Below are 23,156 nucleotides of genomic sequence, written 5' to 3'. Positions count from 1 at the left end.
TGACCTCAGCAGTTGAGTCCCATAGTGCTCAGAGCCATTTGAACCAATCTACTATTGTCGCTGATAGCACACGTTGTTGACGTACCTGCCTTACCTCCGAAGAAATGGACTCGCGCGTCACCGGTGTGCGCACAATCGAGGGAAACACAGTCACTTGTGAGTAAGGGTGTCACTATGTTTTCGAAACAGGAACAACAGTTTGATCAAGACTGAATGTGCCAGAGACCATACAGCACGACAGTGTCATCAGTGTCTTCAAGAGGCGTGCGGGGAATCGGCATTGCCGTACAGAACAGTGGCACGTTGAGTAAAAGCCTTCAACGAAGGTCGGCAAACTGTGGCGCACATGCATCGGGCAGGTTGTCCTAGCGTCTCCGAAGAAGAAGTGCATGCTGTTGCCGCGTTAGAGGACAGTGATCGACGTCATACGATACGTCAGCTCGCCCACTTAACCGGATTAGGGAATACGACTGTGCTTCGCATCCTGAAGGAACGCCTGGGCATGCGAAAAATTGCATCACGGTGGGTTCCGCATGACTTGACGGAAATGTTGAAACGGATGCGTTACGACGCTGCTCAGACGCACTTGGAGCGCTATGAGCGCGAAGGGAACGCTTTCTTACGCCGTATCGTAACACAGGATGAGACATGGGCCACATCGTACGAGCCAGAACTGAAACGCCAATCCAACGAATGGCGTCATTATGGGTCGCCGCGAAAGTCGAAAGTGCGTCAGAGCCCCAGTATGGCGAAAGTTATGGTGATTCTCGTGTACGACTGTGATGGCGTTATCCTGACGCCTTACGTTCCTCCACGGCAGACCTTTAGTGCACAGTATAACTGTTTGTTTTTGGAGCATCACCTGGGACCAACTTTGTGAAAGAAGCGGCGGCACTTTCTGCGCAACCCACACATCATTTTGCATGACAATGCCCGGGCGCATACAGCGCAAGCTGTGGCTGCTCTGTTCAGTCGATGGGACTAGGAAGTACTGTACCATCCACCATACTCTCCGTACTTAAGTCCTTGTGACTTTGATTTGATTCCGAAGATGAAGAAACCACTTTGTGGCATTCACTTCAGAGCTGTTCAAGAGATTCGACAGGTAGTAGACCGCTCCATTCGCACCATCAACAGAACAGCCTCTGCTAACGGTATACTACGCCTTCTACATCACTTGCAACGGGTTCTACACAACGCTAGTGACTACTTTGAAAGACAGTAACAGGTGCAAACATGTAACTGTTTTGTATCGGTTGTGAATAAATAGTTGCCGCTATTTAAGTTCCAACCCTAGTGTATTAAGAACAGTGAGAGACCCAAGACTGAATCCTGTGTGACACCATTCTTGATACCTCCCCAGTTGGAGGACTCTGCTGAATTTTGCACACAATCTATACTGTTAATTTCAACCTCCTGCGCTCTTCTAGTTAAATATGAATGAAACCATTTGTGCACTGTTCTACTCATACCACAATACTTAAGCTTATCTAGAAGAATTTTATGATTCACAGTCAGAATCTTTTGAGAGGTCATAAAAATATCCCAATGGGTGATGTTTGGTTATTCAGAGCATTTAATATTCGGTGAGTAAAAGTATGGAATATTTATGTTGAAAAGCTTTTCTGAAAACCATACTGACATTTCATTAGTGCTTGTCTTACAAATATGTGAAGCTACCCTTGAATACATTACTTTTTCAAGAATTGCGGATAAAGCTGTCGGAAGTGAGACCGGGTAGTAGTTGTTAGCGTCTGTCCTATCACATTTTTTATGCAATGGTTTAACAATAGCATATCTCAGTTTATCTGGAAAAATGCCCTGTTTCAGTGAGCTACTTTCTGTTGCAAACAAGCTTTTAGTACTCTGTTGAAAATGCCATAAATTCGATGCAAGCTTTTACTTTAGAATGAATTTATTATTTTCCTGCTACATCTGGTCCACACCTCTTCCATAGCTACTTCCTAACAACAGAACTTTTCTTCTACTTTCTACTTTTCTTTTGAAACTGTTGGATTCCTGGTGAAAGTCTATTGAATATTAACTACACTTACATCTACATCAGCCGCTTCTTTGTTAACTGAGGTAGCAAGGCCAATCTATGGTTTGTGCCAATGATGGAGCTGTCATATACTGTTTTCTTTCTACGGCCCCCGTTGCTTGCTACGACTTCCTTCCTGTCTCCACTCTTCCCCCCCCCCCCCCCCCCCATCCCCTTACCTTCATCAGTTCCTCCCTAGCACTATCCAGTTCAGCCATAATGGCTCTAATCTTCTCTTGCAACATACGTTCCAATACCAAGGAAGAGACCCATTTACTTCCCCAATTCACATTCCACTACGTCCCCCCCCCCCCCCCCCCCCCAGTGTAGCCACCTGTCATAACAGCTGCATAACTCCAGAACTAACTTTCAAATGGCAACTCAAACACTTCGCGCACATGATTGCTTACAATCTTTTCACAAAATTTATGTAGACAATAACAGTAGTATTTTATTAACTACGGATCACAAGCGTCACTAAAGTTATTTGAAACAATAATATATGTGTATACTACTAATATAGTAACATAATACACATCAAATAACTTCAAAACGCAAAACTTGTATACCTTGTACCTGAAAAATTAGGCCAAGACCGCGTAAAGCGATATGGACTTCTGCGTTTTAAAACCTTTAATTCTCCGTGTACATACGACACTACTAAATATATGTGTTAAGAAACGAACCTAAATTCTTCACTTAACACTTACGCAAACATCTTAAATTTGTGTGAAAATCTACGTCTGAAGTACACGGGACCCGGCCGTTCGGTTATTATGAAGTTAATCTTCATAAATTATCTGCACATATCTTTTATTTAAGAGAAAACCGTTACCAGTGTCGGAATTAGCAAATTCATCTTCAGATAGTAGTTGTGCGCTGAATATCGGTGGAACCTTGCAAGATTTTGTGTGAAGGTTATAATTTCGCGAACAGTTAGAATTTACCTTTTTTTCATTTCAGTATCGACTTGTACATATGTAGTTTATGCGTGCAATAGATAACACTGTGCGTAAGCTCTTCCAGGATCTCGGCTGTAGAGGACGCAGAGAGCTACTGTCCAGTAGCTTACGGTAAAAGCCGCTAGCTGGCAGCACATGCCAGCTTTCACTCTTGTCACGGAGATTCATGTCACGACGTCAGTTGCGCCTGTCTCGCACAGATGTCGTGCAGTGTTCGCGGCAGATGTAGATAAAACGGGAAGAATAACAATTAGCGATAAGATTAAATTGGAATTTCAGTAGAAAATTTGCATCCACAATAACTATTACTGCTATTTTTAATGGTGACTATAACTTTTGAAATATTATTTGTTATTATGGAAGAAGTGGTAAGCTATGGCGTTGGACAATTGTTTAAAATGCCAGGAAGTTTCATATCAGCGCACACTCCGCTGCAGAGTGAAAATCTCATTCTGGAAACATCCCCCAGGCTGTGGCTAAGCCGTGTCTCCGCATTATCCTTTCTTTCAGGAGTGCTAGTTCTGCAAGGTTCGCAGGAGAGCTTCTGTGAAGTTTGGAAGGTAGGAGACGAGGTACTGGCAGAAGTAAAGCTGTGAGTACCGGGCGTGATTCGTGCTTCGGTAGCTCAGTTGGTAGAGCACTTGCCCGCGAAAGGCAAAGGTTCCGAGTTCGAGTCTCGGTCGGGCACACAGTTTTAATCTGCCAGGAAGTTTCATAAATAAGCATGTTGAAAATCAGGGAAAATTTAATGAACGCGTGAAAAGGGAATTTGAGGTATTAAAAAAGCAAGTCAAACAAATTGAAGGCGAAATCGTAGGAAAGGACAGTAGAAGAAACTTAGAATCACAGATAGCAGAGGGGTATGAAGAAAGTAATTTATTTCATTTACGAGAAGCAACAAGAGAGCACCAGGCGCGCGAACTTGACAATAATCGACATTCGGACTGGGACAGACGCGGTAGGTCTTTGTCGCCACGAGGCGAAAACTTTGACTATAAACACTTTTTGACTGTTCGGAAATTTAAGATCTTCCGCAATTCTAAGAATGACATACATCCATGTCCATGGTTAGATCAATTTATGTACGCACTTCCACCAAATTGGCCACTAAGTCACAAACTGGAATTTATGTGTGGATATTTAGAAAACGAACCGGCGACGCGGATGCGTGCACTCATTAGAGATTGTAATAATCTAAATGATTTTTATCATGCATTTCTATCGGCATATTGGTCCGAAAACACGCAAGACAGAGTCAAACACAGTCTTATTATGCAGCGTAATTTCAAACAGTCTGAGTTCCGCACTCCAGCAGAATATTTTGAAGACATGATTCGAAAGAATCAGTTCCTGTCCAACCCTTACAGCCCGACTGATTTAATCCGCATTTGTTTGACTAAGCTGCCACAATCCATAACACAAATTGCTCTAGCTGGAAGATGTAAAGATGACATTGAGACTTTTAAGACTTTGTTGCAAGAACTTGAGTATGACAACGACGACGGGACTTCTTGTAACTTTTTCAGTAACAGTAATTACAATAGATTTTCAGAGAAAAGGGATAGTGATCGGAACGGGCGTTATATGGGTAACTTTGAGAATGACAGACGTAACAGACAGGACAATAGATACCAGCCTTATGACAATAACAGACGTTCTAACAGAAATTACACAGACAATTATAACAACGGTAATTCGTACCGGAATGATCAATCATACGGAAACAGTAATCGGTATTATCAAGACAGAAATTATTCAAACAGTAATAGAAATTCTTACTACAGAAATAATCAGAGTAGTAGATACAACAATAATTTCAGAAGTGACAGTCGAAATTATACAAGAAGTAGTTATGCAGACAGACAGGAAAACAGAAATTTTAGTAACAGACACAACGAAGAATTTGCATCTAACAGACAGGAGGGACCTAATTGGCATCCTCCACGTGACAGAACTTCTGAGAGACAAGTGCAAATCGTTGAAATTGATCCGCGAAATGACGCGAATAATCAAAGACGTGACGCAAACAATCGACAATGACTTGTAGCTTCGGCTTCTGGCAGCAATATAGACGGTTCAGAAAGTAATGACACTACGACTTTACACTACGTACGCCTGGAAGACATGAGAGACATTTTGTTAGACGAAAAGGAAAATAATGTAGACGCATTTTTACATCCTGTTATTGAAGTATATGTAGGTAAGAATAAGTTCACTGCAGTTTTAGATTCTGGGAGCCCATTGAATGTCATTAGTGAATCAGTTTTTCGTATATGTGAAAGAACTATTGCCTGTCCTGTGTTACCTATTTCTAAAACTACAATTCGAGGAGCGATTTCTGGAAAAAGTGTGGAAGTCAAACAACAGACCAACTTAAATTTCATTTGTCAAGGATACGAATTTTCTGCTAATTTTATTATTGTTCCATTACTCAACACACAAATTATATTAGGTATGGAGTTTCTTAACGCACATAAGGCAATTTTGAACTTTAAAGAAGGAAGTGTGAATTTGACTGTTGCCGGAATGCCGAAATGTTTGAAATTTTTCGAGTGTTTAACAAGATCTGAGTCAGATACAAAATGTTTAAGGTTTCTTACTTCTGATGTTTTCGTTGAGCATTATGACGACAGTGTGTTTATTCATGACAATGACAATAGATACAGAGACGCGATGGATGATATAATTAATAGCGAAGAGTTAATTAATGAAAAGGTTAAGAAAGCTGAAGTGCCAGATGACGTTGCAAGAGAAGAGCTGCACCACATTTTGACTTCACATGCTACAGTGTTTAGTCATCACACAGGAACTATACAAGGCTTACAATATTTATTTAAAGTAAAAGAACACACACCATTTCGCGGGAAAACGTACGCTATTCCTTTGGCTTACAGAGATAAGGTTAAGAATGAACTTCAATACATGTTAGATCAGGGCATTATTGAGCCAGCAGCAGTCCTTATACCAGTCCATTACACGTTGTTCTTAAAAAGGATGGGTCAATTCGTTTGGTTCTGGATTCCAGACGGATAAATAATATCATCATTCCCGAAACTAACCGTCCACAAAATTTAGATGAACTTCTTCAACATTTCCATGGAATTAAAGTTTTATTGACGATTGATATGCGCGCAAGTTTTTGGCAGATAGAACTCCACCCTGATTGTAGAAAATATACTGCCTTTTTTGCCTTTGGTAACTGTTACCAGTTTCGGAAATTACCGTTTGGACTTACTGTATCTTCAGCAGCATTCATTCGTAGTTTAAACGAAATTTTACCTGCTTATCTTCGTGACAACATTACTTCATATGTTGACGATATTCTCATTGCTGAACATCCTGGGAGTGAGCACAACAAAATTTTGGATTCATTGTTACGTATCTTTGCAAGAGTTGGCATTACAGTGAACTTAGAAAAATCTGAATTTGGTCGTTCTCAGGTGAAATTTCTCGGTCACATTATTTCTACAGAAGGTATTCTCCCTGATCCAGAAAAATTAGACGCTATTCGTAATTATGCTGTTCCTACCACAAAACGTGATGTTCGTAGTTTCCTTGGTGTCTGTAATTTTCTTAGACGCTTTGTTAGATTGGACAATTTGGCCACACCTCGTTTATGTGAACTATCTGGAAAGAAATCTAATTGGTGTTGGGATGAGGAAGCTCAGTCAGAATTTGAACAGCTTCGTGATGCTTTAGTTGCTGCTCCACTTCTTTCACATCCGGATTTATCCAAAGATTTTTGTTTGGCGACGGACTCATCATACAAGGGCCTAGGTGCACATTTATTTCAAGAGATAGAAGAAGACGGCGTTGTAGTCCAGAAAACTATTGCATTTGGAAGTCGTGTTCTCTCTAAATCAGAAAGAATTATTCGATAACGGAACTTGAAGCTTTGGCTGTTGTATGGGCTTTCACAAAATTTCGCACATTTTTGTTTGGCGGACATACTAAGGTTTACACCGATCATCGAGCTCTGGAATTTCTTATGTCGACAAAATTAACTCACGGCAGATTGTCACGATGGGCGTTGTACCTACAGGAGTTTGATTTTAGCATTGTTTACATACAGGGTTCTTCAAATATTGTTGCTGATGCTTTATCACGTGCACCTATGGGTTTGAAACAAAATGCTGAAGAGGACTGCATAGAAAACAATTATTGTTTGATGTATATTCAAGGTGTTGCATTTGAGAACTTTATTTCGTCTTCGCTCCAGGACATCGCTAAGGAGCAAAATAAGGATCCAATCTGGAAGGACATTAAGGAGAAGTGGAGGAGAAAGGAAAGCGTAGCGATTAGACAGCATTATTTAGTCCGCAATGACATTATTTTTAAACGAAAATCGGTCGACAACTCTGTTTGGTTAGTTTGTATTCCTGATTAGTGGGTTAATAAGCTGATTTGGTATACGCATTTCAGTTATGTACACTTTGGTCCCAGAAAATGCTTTCATAAATTACGAGAAAATTGCTACTTCAGTAATATGGAAAAACGTATTCGATCTGTTCTGGCCAAATGCAAATTATGTCAAAAGGCTAAGCCGCCAACAGTTTCTCACAGAGCACCGTTGTTTCCTATCATTCCAGCGAAATTAAAGGAGACGGCTGCAGTCGATTTGTTCGGTCCAGTGGTTCGTTCTACTAATGGTTTTGCGTACATTTTCGTAGCAGTGGAGTTGACGTCAAAATATGTGTGTTTTACACCTTTACGCAAAGCAACAGCTCGTTCAGTATCTAACGCTTTCATCAAACATTTTCTTAAAGAAGTTGGTCATGTTGATAAGGTTATATCAGATAATGGATCACAGTTTCGTTCTAAAATTTGGCTTCGTACTCTACAGCGTCGTAAAATTAAACCAATTTTCATTTCACTTTTTCACCCTTAATCTAACGCTTCTGAGAGATGGATGAAGGAAATCAATAAATTGTGTCGTCTTTATTGTCATCAGAATCACAGAACTTGGGATAAGTATCTTCATATTTTTCAAAACATTCTGAATGAACTCCCTAATGATTCAACTTCTTTACCGCCTATATTGACATTAAAAAATAAAGCACCGACAAATCGCATTTCTGAAATAGTTCCTTTTCCGCCTTCACGGAAACTGCGGCATTCTGAAGTTGTCAACCTGGCTCTACGAAATATTGCATCTGCGGCTGCTTGAAGAGAGAGATCAGCTAAACGTCCTGGTCGGTTAAAAATCTTGTCAGTTGGTCAGAAGGTGTTAATTAAGTCTCATCGTTTGTCTCACAAAGGAAAAGGCTTGTGTCGCAAATTTTTTCTGTTTTATAACGGTCCATATAGAATTCGCAAAATTATTCATGATAACACTGTCGAATAGAAACTCTTAAATCACGACGCTCTAAGGGAATATATCACAAATCTAACGTTAAAATTTTTGTGGAATGATATACTTTTAAAAAATTTTTGTGGAATGACATACTTTTGAGAAACTAACAGCTAGATGTAAACACGCAGAGAGTACAAGGATACCGCCCTGTGTTTTGGCGGCGGCATATACTCAAAGCAACAGTCAAGTCTGCGCGCCGCACAAGGCAGTCGTTGACCGCAAACAATTGCTTCCTACGTCACGCGCCTACAGCTGATCGAGCGCTCAGTGCGAATGCACTGACAGCCGTAAACAAATACACAGTTTAATTTCCCCGATTAAATTCAGGATAAAGCTATAGTGACTTGATGAATTATGTTATTAACATTCAGTATTTTTCAGGATACGGTTCTATAAAATATTTAAGAACTTCAGGTAAATTCTGTGTGTCTCCGACGTTAAGAGGACTTGCTATCGAGAAATTTTCAGGAAGATTGTAATTTCGAAGAAGAAACTAATAAACTAAAAAGGGTAACTATTAATTGAGTTCATTTTTCAGGTAACATATTTCCACTTAGGTACGTACTTTAGACGTAATTTGCTGCTCGTGATTACGTGATTCATACTTTGTGCTAATTTCATGTTCTATGAATTTACGTGTGAAGCGACGTGCTTGCGTACATTTGCTGATTTTTGTCAATGTTTTATTAATGAACAGGGTTGTTATTTGTATATATTATGCATCGCTTGGCTGCACTGCTTTTTCACTGATGTCATATTTTTTAATTATGTGCCTGCTGTGCTTATTTATTTAAATTATAATTGTCACCTGATTAGTTGTGCTGATAGGTATGTAAGTTATACTTTGTGATTTATCTGCTTGCGCCTTCATGTTTACTTATTAAGATGACATATGAACATTTATTTGCTTATGCTGATATGATGCTAATGACCTGTTTATTACGTAAGAAATATGTTTACTGCTATGCGTATGGATTGCATATTTATACATTTCTGTTTGTCGTCACAACTACTCTTTAATTTGGTATATAGCAATGCTGATGTACAATGTACGAACATAAAGTTTAGGTTACACTATGGTATTAGTTACAGATTGTTCGCTTGGCAGAGCCTCGTTGTAAGAATTGTGCTGCATCCACTTGTTGACATTCTGTTCTCTACTGGTATATTTACTCGCTATTGCTTGTTTTGCTTACACTCAGTGCCTTATATTTTTAAGATAAGAAAATGAACTACTATAATTCGACGAACGACATTAGTACAAGAAACTTCATAGAAGTCACATGAGCTGAGGTTTTATGGAAGCTGTAGAAATTTATGCTAATAGGAAGGAAGCTAACGACATGACATAGCAACACTAGGTTTAGACCATTGACAGTCATTACACTGCATTTTTCGTGAGCAATTGAAATAGGAAGTGACACTTGACGCAAAAAATACTCCACATGTTTGCTTCTGCCATAATTCTTGAAGTGGTGTACACACTGTGAAATATTATGATCATTCACACTCCGTAATCGTACTTAATTACTGAGAGTTATTCGAACTAAGTCTGTTAGAGGTCGTGTATGCATTTCTGTTGTTTATAATTCATAATGAGTAGAAGATTTGGGTCAGACGGATTACACAGAGGTTGTGTGTTGACAGTGTGTCTTCGGATTATATGGGATGATGAGGTTTGTATTAGGATTTTATCTGTACTTGTTCGAGGAGACTGACTAGAGGAAAGAGTTGTTATGGAAGTGAAATGATATTGGTAATAAGGTTTATATGTATCGATGTATTGAAGAGGTATTATTGAGATTATGTGAAGTTGATGATTATTGGAGTTTTGTGGGCAAGAGGTAAGGTAAATGCGATTGATGATAAGATTTATATGTATCGACGTAAGAGGTATTATTGAAGTATTGAGATTATGTGATGCTAATGATTATTGGAGTTTTGGTGTATAAGAGGTAAAGTAAGTGAGGAGCATATTTTTTTTTTTATTTTGTTGGTCTTATGGAACAAGGAGGATGAAGATAGCAGACTAGAACACTAAAGTAGAAGGAAGATAGTCTATACACACACACTTTGTTAAATCACTAAGCAGAATATACTTTTTTTTTTTTTTTTTTTTGAAGAGAGGAAGTATTTGCATATCTTGGCTCACTGACAGTTGTTCAACAACAGTACATTTGATCTGGCTTGGCAAACACTGGACTTAACATGATGACTATGACGTTGACTTAACTATTATTGACTGTTATACATTGCTGCCACTACTACTTGATACACATGATGAACATCAAATTTTGACAGAATTGCATTTACACAGTTAACACTATTCAATTACACAGTAGTACTTAGTGTGGATGAAAGATGAGTGAGTGTGTTTTGTGTGTTTTCCTTTTCTAATCCTACCCACCTATCTCCTAAATATTATTTTATTTGTTTGTAGTGGCTTGCACTGACACCCATAAATATTATAGGTTTACTGATATTTGAGTATTTGTAATAGTTAATATGACAATTATCTGATATCATTTGTGTGTTTATTAGAATTTATATGTCTAGTGTGTAAAAGCATTTGTATGTGTATTCAAACTATTGTTCATGCCTGCACTGTCTGATTAGTGATGGTGAATATTATGAACTGTTACCTGCACCTCTTCAACATAATGGGTGCCACTTAGAAACGTTTAATTTCTGCTGATGAACAGTGTGATCAGTGATAGTGAATATTATGGACTGCTCTGTGGACCTATTCAACATTGCTGAGTGCCACTAATGGAACTGCTTCTACTGAAATGAAGTCACTAGTTGGTGTCTGCACCTGCTCAACATTACTGGGTGCACAGATGAAGCTACTTCTATGGAAATGATGTCACTTGCCGGTGTCTGCACCTACTCAACACTGCTGGGTGCCACTGATGGATTGCTTCTACTGAACTAATGTGACTTGTTGCTGTGTGTACCTCTTCAACATTGCTGGGTGCCACAGATGGAACTGCTTCTACTGAAATAATGTCACTTGTTGCTGTGTGTACCTGCTCAACTTCACTGGGTGCCACTAATGGAACTGTTTCTACTGAACTAATGTGACTTGTTGCTGGGTGTACCTGCTCAACTTTACTGGGTGCCACTGATGGACTGCTTCTACTGAAAAGATGTCACCTGTTGGTGTCTTTTTTGTATAAACTAATCATTGAAAGCATTTTATGTGAACATTTGTCTAAACTGATTTTTTGTGTATTGTGTGAACTCTTATGTAAAGTCACATGTATGAAAAGAAGTTGTATTGCTTACTGTATTTCATATATTAGGTTATTGAAAGGTCAGTGAAAAGCTAAAATTTTAACTAATTATGTGATATTTAGGTATTAATATTATCTTTTATTTTTGTCTGTATTTATGTGGACGAATTTGCTGGTATTTTCACCACCAATGCTGGCAAAAATACCATCAAATTCTGGCCTGTGGAGGAGGGGCATATGAAAGGTGGCTACACTGAGCCACTGCGCCAGAGATTGCGCCAAACAGTATTATTCTGCCGCCTCCACAGTGCTTTGAGAGAACTCGTAGAAGTCAGTGCTTGTCGAGAGCTCGTAGTAGTCAGTGCCTGTTAAGAGCTCGTGATAGTCAGTGCCTGTCTAGGACTCGTAGTAGTCAGTGCTTGTTAAGAACTCGTAGCAGAGAGTGTTTGTTGAGATGTGCTAGTAGGCAGTGCTTGCTGAGATGTGATACTGAAGAGTCTTGTTGAGATGTGGTAGTAGAGAGTCGGTGTGGAGATATATTGTAAGGATTAGAGTGATTTTCATCAATATAAATGAGGTAACAAACTCCGTTTCTTTTTTTCTCATTATTTCAGTGTCCTAAATAATGCGTCATTACAGGTTCAGTCAACAAAGCATCTGGCGTGTGTTCTTGTATTAGAGTTTAATTCTGCTTTCCTTACGCAATTATAGTATTTCTAATTTTCTTTTATCACGTCAGTAAAACTGGTATTTAAAAATTCTTGTCTTGTTGAAGAAGAACCGTGCCAGATGTGCGTTGAGTCATACTTCCACATACAGAACAGTTATACTTGTGCTTTGGTTTCGTAGGTTTTATAGTTGCTGGGGACTTAATTAATTAATTGTGTTAACGAAAATTTTCATTTCATTCTTTGTTGTTGTTCTAAGCAGTCAGATTGCGGACAAATACTAGTCAGGGCCAACCGTTTACGAAACAGCGTAATCGGACATACAGCTACTAAAAATATTTCAATCATATTTAATTAAGCCCCCATGCAAGGTTCAGTATAGTGATGCATGTTTGTCACAGCAGCAAGTCTACGAATGGAGTAGTAAGTTCGCAAATGGTGTGACTTCAGTGGAAGATGCTCCTCGTCCAGGTCAGGCCCAACGAGTTGTGACTCCACGGAACATTGCAGCAGTTGAAGCCATTGTGAAAGCAAACCGCCGAGTGACACTGAATGACACTGCAGAATAGTTACAGATTAGTCATGGGTCAGCACACCACATTGTGCATGATGTGCTCCAGTTTCACAAAGTGTCTGCAAGATGGGTGCACGGCAGCTGACTCCTGAAATGAGAGAACGACGTGTTGATGCTTGTGAAGAACTTCTTCGGCGCTTTGAACGAGAAAGTGATGGCTTTCTTGCAAGAATCGTTATTGGGGATGAAACCTGGCTTCACTTCCACCAACCGGAAACGAAGAGAGCGAGCTAGCCATGGCGCCATTCCTCACCAACAAAGTGATTTCCATATGTTTGGACCACTCAAAGACGCAATGGGAGGAAAGAAGTTCCGTTTTGATGAAGAGGTACGCCACGCGGTGCATGAGTGGTTGCGCGGACTACCAAAATAATTTTTTCTAAAGGAATTTATGCACTATGTAAGCGCTGGAGGACTTGCATTGAGCGTGGGGGAGATTACGTTGATAAGTGATACAGCTTTGTACCACGTCTGCGCAATAAATACTATTTAAATAGATATTTAAGCTTTTCATTTGAGTCACCCTCGTATAAGACTCGCGCCTGAACTCTACTGACCAGTGAACGCGATAGTTCACCGAGTTCTAACACTGCATTAACGGAGGACAATTCCCTCAGCAGTGGCTGCACATACCTCCGTCAGTTGAAGGCGCAGCTGAACCACTGTGGGGTCGACCACTCGTGCAGCCACTGCATGAGCATGGATGTGCTTCTCTCGGTATCGGCAATAAGCTGCTCCGTGACTATGAGTAATCAAATGGAACTGCATGGTTCCGGAGACTTTTTCAAGTCTCAGACATCTATTTTCGTACATGCAGACTGAAGTGACGCATTAAAATTTGTACCAAGGTAGGGATTCGATCCCGGGGCTCCTGCTCACAAGGCAGATAGGCTAAACACTACGCTACATTGGCACAGTGGCTTTGCACAACTGTATGGAATACCCTAGCAGGCATCCTTCTTGAATCCAAATTTCCATTGCATAATATTGGGCTAAAATGTTGTGCAATATGTATACATCTACATCTACAATTATACTCCGCAAACCACCCAATGGTGTGTGGCGGAGGGCGCTTTGCGTGTCACTGTCATTACCTCCCTTTCCTGTTCCAGTCGCGTATGGTTCGCGGGAAGAACGACTGCCGGAAAGCCTGCGTGCGCGCTCGAATCTCTCTTGTTTTACATTCGTGATCTCCTCGGGAGGTTTAAGTAGGGGGAAGCAATATATTCGATACCTCATCCAGACACGCACCCTCTCGAAACCTGGACAGCAAGCTACACCGCGATGCAGAGCGCCTCTCTTGCAGAGTCTGCCACTAGAGTGTGCGAAACATCTCCGTAACGATATCACGTTTACCAAATAACACTGTGACGAAACGCGCCGCTCTTCTTTGGGTCTTCTCCATCTCCTCTGTCAACCCGACCTGGTACGGATCCCACACTGATGAGCAATATTCAAGTATACGAGTGTTTTGTAAGCCATCTCATTTATTGATGGACTACATTTTCTAAGGACTCTCCCAATGAATTTCAACCTGGCGCCCGCCTTGGCAACAGTTAATTTTATATGATCATTCCACTCCCAGATATTTTACAGAAGTAATACATTACATCTGTCTATGTTAAGGGTCAGTTGCCACTCCCTGCACCAAGTGCCTATCCGCTGCAGATCTTCCAACATTTCGCTGCAATTTTATAATGCTGCAACATCTCTGTATATGACAGCATCATCCGCGAAAAGCCGCATGGAACTTCCGACACTATCTACTAGGTCATTAATATATAGTGTGAAATGCAGTGGTCCCGTAATACTCCCCTGTGGCACGCCAAAGGTTACTTTAACATCTGTAGACGTCTTTCCATTGAGAACAACATGCTGTGTTCTGTTTGCTAAAAACTCTTCAATCCAGCCACACAGCTGGTCTGATATTCCATAGGTTCTTACTTTGTTTTCCTGGGGACGGTGCGCAACTGTATCGAACGCCTGCCCGCATCTCGTGGTCGTGCGGTAGCGTTCTCGCTTCCCACGCCCGGGTTCCCGGGTTCGATTCCCGGCGGGGTCAGGGATTTTCTCTGCCTCGTGATGGCTGGGTGTTGTGTGCTGTCCTTAGGTTAGTTAGGTTTAAGTAGTTCTAAGTTCTAGGGGACTGATGACCACAGATGTTAAGTCCCATAGTGCTCAGAGCCATTCGAACCATTTCGAACGCCTTCTGGAAGTCAAGGAAAATGGCATCTACCTGGGAGCCTGTATCTAATATTTTCTGGGCCTCGTGAACAAATAAAGCGAGTTGGGTCTCACACGATCTCTGTTTCCGGAATCCATGTTGATTCCTACAGAGTAGATTCTGGGTTTCCAGAAATGACATGATACGCGAGCAAAAAACATGTTCTAAAATTCTACAACAGATCGATGTCAGAGATATAGGCCTATAGTTTTGCGCATCTGCTCGACGACCCTTCTTGAAGACTGGAACTACCTGTGCTCTTTTCCAAGCATTTGGAACCTTCCGTTCCTCTAGAGACTTGCGGCACACGGCTGTTAGAAGGGCGGCAAGTATACTGTTGCTTCCAGACAGTGAACCGAAGATGCACATTTTAGTACCAGATCTCGGTTGTCCAAACATAGCGGATATTGATGCCAGCTCTTATTTGGCTCTTGCGCTTCGTGAGGAAAAAAGGAGGCATAAGCAGATGAAGGAGTGGTATAAGGTGATAGAAGAATTGATGCATGAAAATCTACTAAGTGAATTGAGGATAAGTGAGCCAAATGATTACGGAGGCTTGTGAGGACGGACACCTGCCCATTTTATGTAACTTTTCAAACAGCTACACCTCTGCCTGTGGTTATCATAAATTTTAAAAACAAGAAGCACACACGGCTCCAGTAGCTTGTCAGCACAGTCTCCCCTTTTCGGTGCGCTCGTTATCCTTTTCAGTTGTTTCCATAATTTTTTCAAATGGTTCAAATGGCTCTGAGCACTATGGGACTTAACATCTGTGGTCATCAGTCCCCTAGAACTTAGAATTACTTAAACCTAACTAACCTAAGGACATCACACACATCCATGTCCGAGGCAGGATTCGACCTGCGACCGTAGCAGTCGCGCGGTTCCGGACTGAGCGCCTAGAACCGCTAGACCACCGCGGCTGGCTTTCCATAATTTGTCCACAATGAATTTCATTTCTTTACTAACGGCAGCTTGTATGCTTTCGGGTACATTTCCATATATTTTGATGACAACTGATCGTATAGCTATGTTATGTTTTGGTGATTACTATAATCGTTTAACACACAATAATTTTCAAGTAAAAGTGCACTCCATTGATTTTGAAACCGTTTACAATTTTACAATATTACAAATTGCGCTAAGTAAACTGTTTAGCGTATAATACTCAGCTGAGGAAGACATATAACGTTAATCAGTCAATGTAGAATCTCATGTTTGCTAAATAAAAGTCTAATTCCAGTAAATTTGTCAGTATATTGCACAGCCTTCAATATCACCTGCAGATGGTCAATATTATTTTACAACACGAAATAATGCACAATTTTGTTGACAACCTAGGCGCCATTTTACGAATTTCTCACCTCAGATCCAGCAGCCCAGTCACTTCCCTCCCAGTCATACTGAAACAGAAATCACAACACAGTAGCAATTGCAAAAAAAGTAGCAACCTAATATTTTCAGTTTCTAAATATTCCGAAAATTAAATTTTATCTTTTTTATCATTGACAAAGACCACCACATCCAAACGACGCTCTACTAAGGGAACAACAAAGTGGGGGGTTGGGTTGAACTGTGAGTGAACATTATTTTTGAACATTTTTTATTTAAAAAAATTTCATGCATAAAAAAAGGAACCCTAAAGATGGGTTAACTTAAAGCAATAGTAAATTTCTCTTATCGTCCATCCATCATGCATCGAATTTTATTATGATTCATACGACAACATTACTTCTCCAAAAATCATTAAAACATTAATTAATTGAACGTGCTCATTCCGTACATATCAAAAACAATGTAAGTAAAGCACGTAAAACCTTAATAGTCAACAGCTGAACGAGAGGAAACAATAGTATAATTCATTCTGTATGTGGTATCACAACAACATTAATGTAGTTTAATTCTTACAAAGAAGAAGACAGCAACCAGCCACTATTAATACTGCTATTTATTTAGGTAAATAGCGCCGTTACCGGTTTCGAACTGGCAACATCATCATCAGACGGCTGTTCACAGGATTTGAAAGATCATCATCAGACGGCTGTTCACATGATTTGAAAGATAACGGTGCTGTTTACCTAAATAAATAGCAGTATTAATAGGGGCTGGTTGCTGTCTTCTTCTTTGTAGAAATTAACCTACATTAATTGTACACAGCCGCGGTCTCACTATGTCAGTTTTAGACAAAATAGCATTAGTCATACAACAAAATTAACTCTGTATTAATTCGGCAAATCACTGAGACCAGAACTTGGACGTAATTTTCGATGAATGTGAATTGCATTAATATTAGTTAAGATTAATTAAAATTATAACACCAATTTCATCAAGAAAATTATAGTATAGGAGGGGTATCATCCACTTAATTTGCACTACCCACACGCTATATTTATGAATATGTGTAGAGACGGAAGACCTCCTGACAACTTCTCATTTAGATAAACAGGGCTGCCAAATATTACACAAAGCTAGCAACAACACAGTGAAACAACACTCTGGTCTTTTTAACAAACCATATTACTAAGTGCGCATTTCCACAAAAATTGAGTTATACCCTCCCTCATGCCGGAAGAATTACACCATGAAAATATCTCTTGCCACACTAAACCATCAAAAAAATGCAACCATTACAGTGTCATTCACATAATGCCCTTCAGCCACTGTTCTAACGGCTCAGTTAAAAATACCGCTGTTTACGGAAGTGAACGCCTGCAGTTAAAGATCAGAAGCCTTTACTTTCGTTGAGTAAGTATACAAAATTTTTTTTTGCAAAACCACCATAGCCCATGCATCGACTTGAGCTATATCCCTGCACCTTGTAGACACACTACACTGTAATCTTAACCGCTACATACTGAAAGCATTTGATAGATTCACAGAGTTCACAATTATTCTGCAGTTCATAAAATATACCGACCATACAATGTATGCAGACAGTACAGTAATCCCAGATCCAAGAGATCAGCATCCTGCAAGGTGTCGACATCACGATGGGTCGGTCGAACCATCATCCTCCCACATGCTGACGATCCACACACAATTCTCGTCACGCCAATAAAAGCTCAATTTTACGATGCACACTCTCAGAGGCGAGCTCTGTCAGCCGCTCTGCTTGGCCATAGTCAACGGCATACTTCACTGCCGCTGCGCGCACATCGCCAGGGACGTGTGACGTCTCGTGGCGGCAAAATTACTATTACTGTGTAATACTGCCGTAAGCTTATAGTACACAGCAGAAAAGAAACTAAGAAAAGACAAGAAACCATCAAAAAGGCCCATATACAAAATAAACTGCAAGTCGGCGCTTATTTGTATATTTTTGTTCAATGGCAGTGCTGCTCTGCCACTGTCATCGTCATCATTGCTACTTCAGCAATTTTTTGACGTCACTTGTAATAGTGTATACGTGTAGGGGCTAGGGGTTCGCTGGTGGAGGAGGAGAGGAAGTGCAAAAGATTTAATTATTTCTTTCTTCTGGCGTACTCTCTCTATACATGTAATGCATTGTCTTTTAACATTTCTTTGAAGTTTTTATATATTTTGATTGACTACAAAATTTTGTCTCAGCATAAAAACAATAATAATAATTCTAATGATATTATAATAAAATAATGGTAATATTGACAATAGTAACACTAAGTAATAGTTAAGAAGAAAAAAATCATATATGTACACTACTGGCCATTAAAATTGCTGCACCAAGAAGAAATGCAGATGATAAACGGGTATACATTGGACAAATATATTATACTAGAACTGACATGTGATTACATTTTCACGTAATTTGGGTGCATGTATCCTGAGAAATCAGTACCCAGAACAACCACCTCTGGCCGTAGTAACGGCCTTGATACGCCTGGGCATTGAGTCAAACAGAGCTTTGATGGCGTGTACAAGGTAAAGCTGCCCATGCAGCTTCAACACGACACCACAGTTCATCAAGACTAGTGACTGGCTTATTGTGACGAGCCAGTTGCTCGGCAACCATCGAACAGATGTTTTCAATTGGTTAGAAATCTGGAGAATGTGCTGCCCAGGGCCGCAGTCTAACATTTTCTGTGTCCAGAAAGGCCCGTACAGGACATGCAACGTGCGGTCGTGCAATATCTTGGTGAAAAGTAGGGATTCGCAGGGATCGAATGAAGGGTAGAGCCACGGGTCGTAACACATCTGAAATGTAACGTCCACTGTTCAAAGTGCCGTCAATGCGAACATGAGGTGACAGAAGTGTAACCAATGGCAGCCCATACCATCACGCCAGGTGATACGCCAGTATGGCTATGACGAGTACACTCTTCCAATGTGCGTTCACCGCGATGTCGCCAAACACGGATGTGCGACCATCATGATGCTGTAAACAGAACCTTGATTCATCCGAAAAAATGACGTTTTGCCTTTAATGCACACAGATTCGTCGTTGAGTACACCATCGCAGAGGCTCCTGTCTGTGCTGCAGCGTCAAGGGTAACCACAGCCATGGTCTCCGAGCTGATAGTCCATGCTGCTGCAAACGTCGTCGAACTGTTCGTGCAGATGGTTCTTGTCCTGCAAACGACCCCATCTGTTGCCTCAGGGATCGAGACGTGGCTGCACGATCGTTACAGCCATGCGGATAAGATGCCTGTCATCTCGACTGCTAATGATACGAGGCCGTTGGGATCCAGCACGGCGATCCGTATTACCCTCCTGAACCCACAGATTCCATATTCTGCTAACAGTCATTGGATCTCGACCAACGCGAGCAGCAATGTCGCGATACGATAAACCGCAATCGCGATAGGCTACAGTCCGACCTTTATCAAAGTCTGAAACGTGACGCTACGCATTTCTCCTCCTTACACGAGGCATCACAACAACGTTTCACCAGGCAACGCCGGTCAACTGCTGTTTGTGTATGAGAAATCGGTTGGAAACTTTCCTCATGTCAGCACGTTGTAGGTGTCGCCACCGGCGCCAACCTTGTGTGAATGCTCTAAAAAGCTAATCACTTGCATATCATAGCGTCTTCTTCCTTTCGGTTAAATTTCGCGTATGTAGCTCGTCATCTTCGTGGTGCAGCAATTTTAATGGCCAGTAGTGTATGTGTTAAAGATAATGTGGTCGGGTGTTTCCGCATGACCACACTGTCAAATTTAATTTTTCCCTTTAAAAACGTACAACTAAACTGGATATGGTCCGTGGGACGTCAGGTAAGGTCCCATGCCCTGACTGATTCCATGGTCAAGCGCTAGGCGTTCTCAGATATACTGGAATAGATGGTTGGCTCTGAACTGTTTCACAGTTGTCTCAGTCATACTGTCATGTGTCCATTTTCCGGTTCAAGAGTCGGGCCTTGGTAATAACCCTTGCAGAAGATGAAGGCAGCCAGTGGTGCCAACTAATTCACTGACTTCCTAAGTAGACATGCGTACAAACTCCTCGCCCAAATTGGCGAGCAGCGCTGATGGTCCGGAGTAGTTTGTCGATGATGTGCTGGTGTCAGAGCTTATCGTCCTCTCGGATCGGCGGCGACTTTGGTAGCATCGTATTCCACCAGCGGTAACTCTGCTCTCATGGCTATGATGGAGCAAACAAGTAATCGATCTATTGGTACCTGTCACAGTTGCCCTGCACCGGTGGATAGAGAAGTGAACTGCTGGTGCCGTCAGACCCCATCGGTTTGGGGCTGAGTGAATCAGAGTGTGACTCCAACCCATTGAGTTTGCGGCTGGACCTTCCGAACAGCAGTCCCGTTGGGATGACGGAAACACGTTGGCGGTCTTGCAGCAGAAGCAAACACACAGCGGACGCTGATTCGAAGCACAATTATATCATGCCCAGGTTGGTGCGATAGGTAACTTCATAAGTAACTTGTTTGCATGTTGGCAGCGCTGTAGACTGTGCCAATATCGCTGACAGCGCTCTGCGCCCTGGGCAAGAGATTCTGTGGTTGGACGGACTAGCAGTTAGCGACTGGATAGAGAAGTGTATGAAGATGTTTTTCCTTAGTGGAGACTCTGTGTTGGTAGGACACGCAATGTAAAGTGAGATGAAATTTCTTATAAGAAAGTATGCAAGGAAAGGTATGGTAACGGATATATGGTAGATAATGTTTGGGTATGGATTATTGAAAACTATATAATTTTTGGAACTGGGTGTCTTATGAATAAGCTAAAATTTTCTAAATACATTGTTTGCTCTTCAACAAAATCTTTCTTTTGCTAAGCATATGACTCCTAGTAGAGTCTATAGTATTTAGAATCCTTTTATCTAACTGCTTGTTGTAACTGCTGTAGTTCGTGTTATGAAGATTTTCTGTGAGGTAAGTGACTTATAAAAAAGAATAGGATGTCCACTATCGGGATTCGTGATTGAAATGAGTTTAGGCGACTAACAGAGTTTGAGCTAGTTTCATATATCTTTAATTTCATATTTTTGGGATTTGTATTATTGTTAGGATTTCTTGCAATTCAGAGCTATTCTTTTGCATTAATTATTGGAAGTCGTGTTGTCAATGTATAGTAGACAGATTGCGTTGGGCTTGTATATTGTGGGTAATAAATGAATAGGTTTAAGTCTGAGTTGTCTCTGTCAGGGAAAATTCTGTTGATCAGTGCTTAATAATAATAAAAAAAACAGTTAAAGAGTTAGTTTCAACTTTTATACACTACAGGGCAGGTCTCGTTGCGACTGCAGTCACATACGCGGTCTGCCAAGTGACGCCGAAATATCTCGATTGCCGGTTATTGCTCCGTAAACCGGGTTGGGTTGTAATGTGAACCAGCGCGTGTCGGCAAGCAAGCCTTATTTCAGCGATAAGTTTCTTTATGTATGTCAATCGATGGAAGTCTACAGGTTTCATTTCTGGTAAGCAGGTTGCATATTTCAACAGTGAAGTCCAGATAGCTCATTTCCGGAAAGCTAAAACACATTTGTGGACAGATTCATTGTTGTGATGAAATACTTCCTCTTCACAACTCTGACTTATTTTCAAATATTTCTATCATCCACTTCATGTGATAGATCAGCGATAGAAATAGTCATTTTTTTATCATTTGAGCGATAATCAAGATGGAGTAATCACTTGAGCATCACAAAGAGCAATCCCTAATAAATTTTGAGGCAGATGAAATTACCTTCGGATTTTTTTTAAATTTTTTTTTTTGTGGGTTCGAGGCCACAATAATAATAGCTTGTTGCTTCGCTTCTCGCTTTAAGTGATACTCGCATGGCTTATTCAGAGTACTACATCAGTTCATACGCTCTAGATCTTTGTGTATATTTATACGTCCCCTGTATCAGTTATCAGGGCTTTTTCCCGTTCCATTCAACCATGGAGCGCGAGAAGAATTATGGTTTAAATGCCTCTGAGCATTCTGTAATTAATATGATCTTTTCCTCACGATTCCTACGGGAGCGATACATAGAGGGTTGTAGTATATTCCTAGTCATCACTGGAGGCCGGTTCTTGAATTTTTGTTAGAAGACTTTATCTGGACGGTTTTTGTCTATTTCCAAGAGTTTTTTCATAATCGTAGTGACACTCTCTCTCGGGTCAGACAAATCTGCGACCATTTATGCTGCCATTCTCTGTATACATTTAATATCCCCTACTGCTAACGGTCCCCACACTTGAGCAGTATTTTAAGTTGGGTCGCACAAGTGGTTTGTAAGCAATCTCCTTTGTAGACTGATTTGATTGCCCTAGAATTCCACCAGCAAATCGATGTCTACAATCTGCTCTACCTACCTACCTACCGCTACAAGGCGTTCACATAGGTGTTTGTAAGAGTTTACCATTCCAGCTGCAGCTTTTTTTTCGTTTTGTGAAGTAAACAGTTTTACATTTCCGAACATTTAAAGCAAGTTGCCAGTCTTGGCGCCACTTTGAAATCTTATCGACGTTCGACATTATTTATACAGCTTCTCAAAGACTGTACAGGGTGTACATAAAGTCCGGGAACACTTTCGATTATTTATTACACAAGAACCAAACATTGTAAAGATATCACACTGATGTCATTTTGAAGAGTAACCCTGAAAGTTTTCTTCATAGCGTAGTTTGGTAATTAGCCGATATTCAGCACTAGTCACAAACATGGCGAGTTCAGGTGCGGAA

The sequence above is a fragment of the Schistocerca americana genome, chromosome 4, assembly GCF_021461395.2.
Source record: "Schistocerca americana isolate TAMUIC-IGC-003095 chromosome 4, iqSchAmer2.1, whole genome shotgun sequence".
Taxonomy (NCBI): domain Eukaryota; kingdom Metazoa; phylum Arthropoda; class Insecta; order Orthoptera; family Acrididae; genus Schistocerca; species Schistocerca americana.
Note: the sequence above shows the minus strand (reverse complement) of the source record.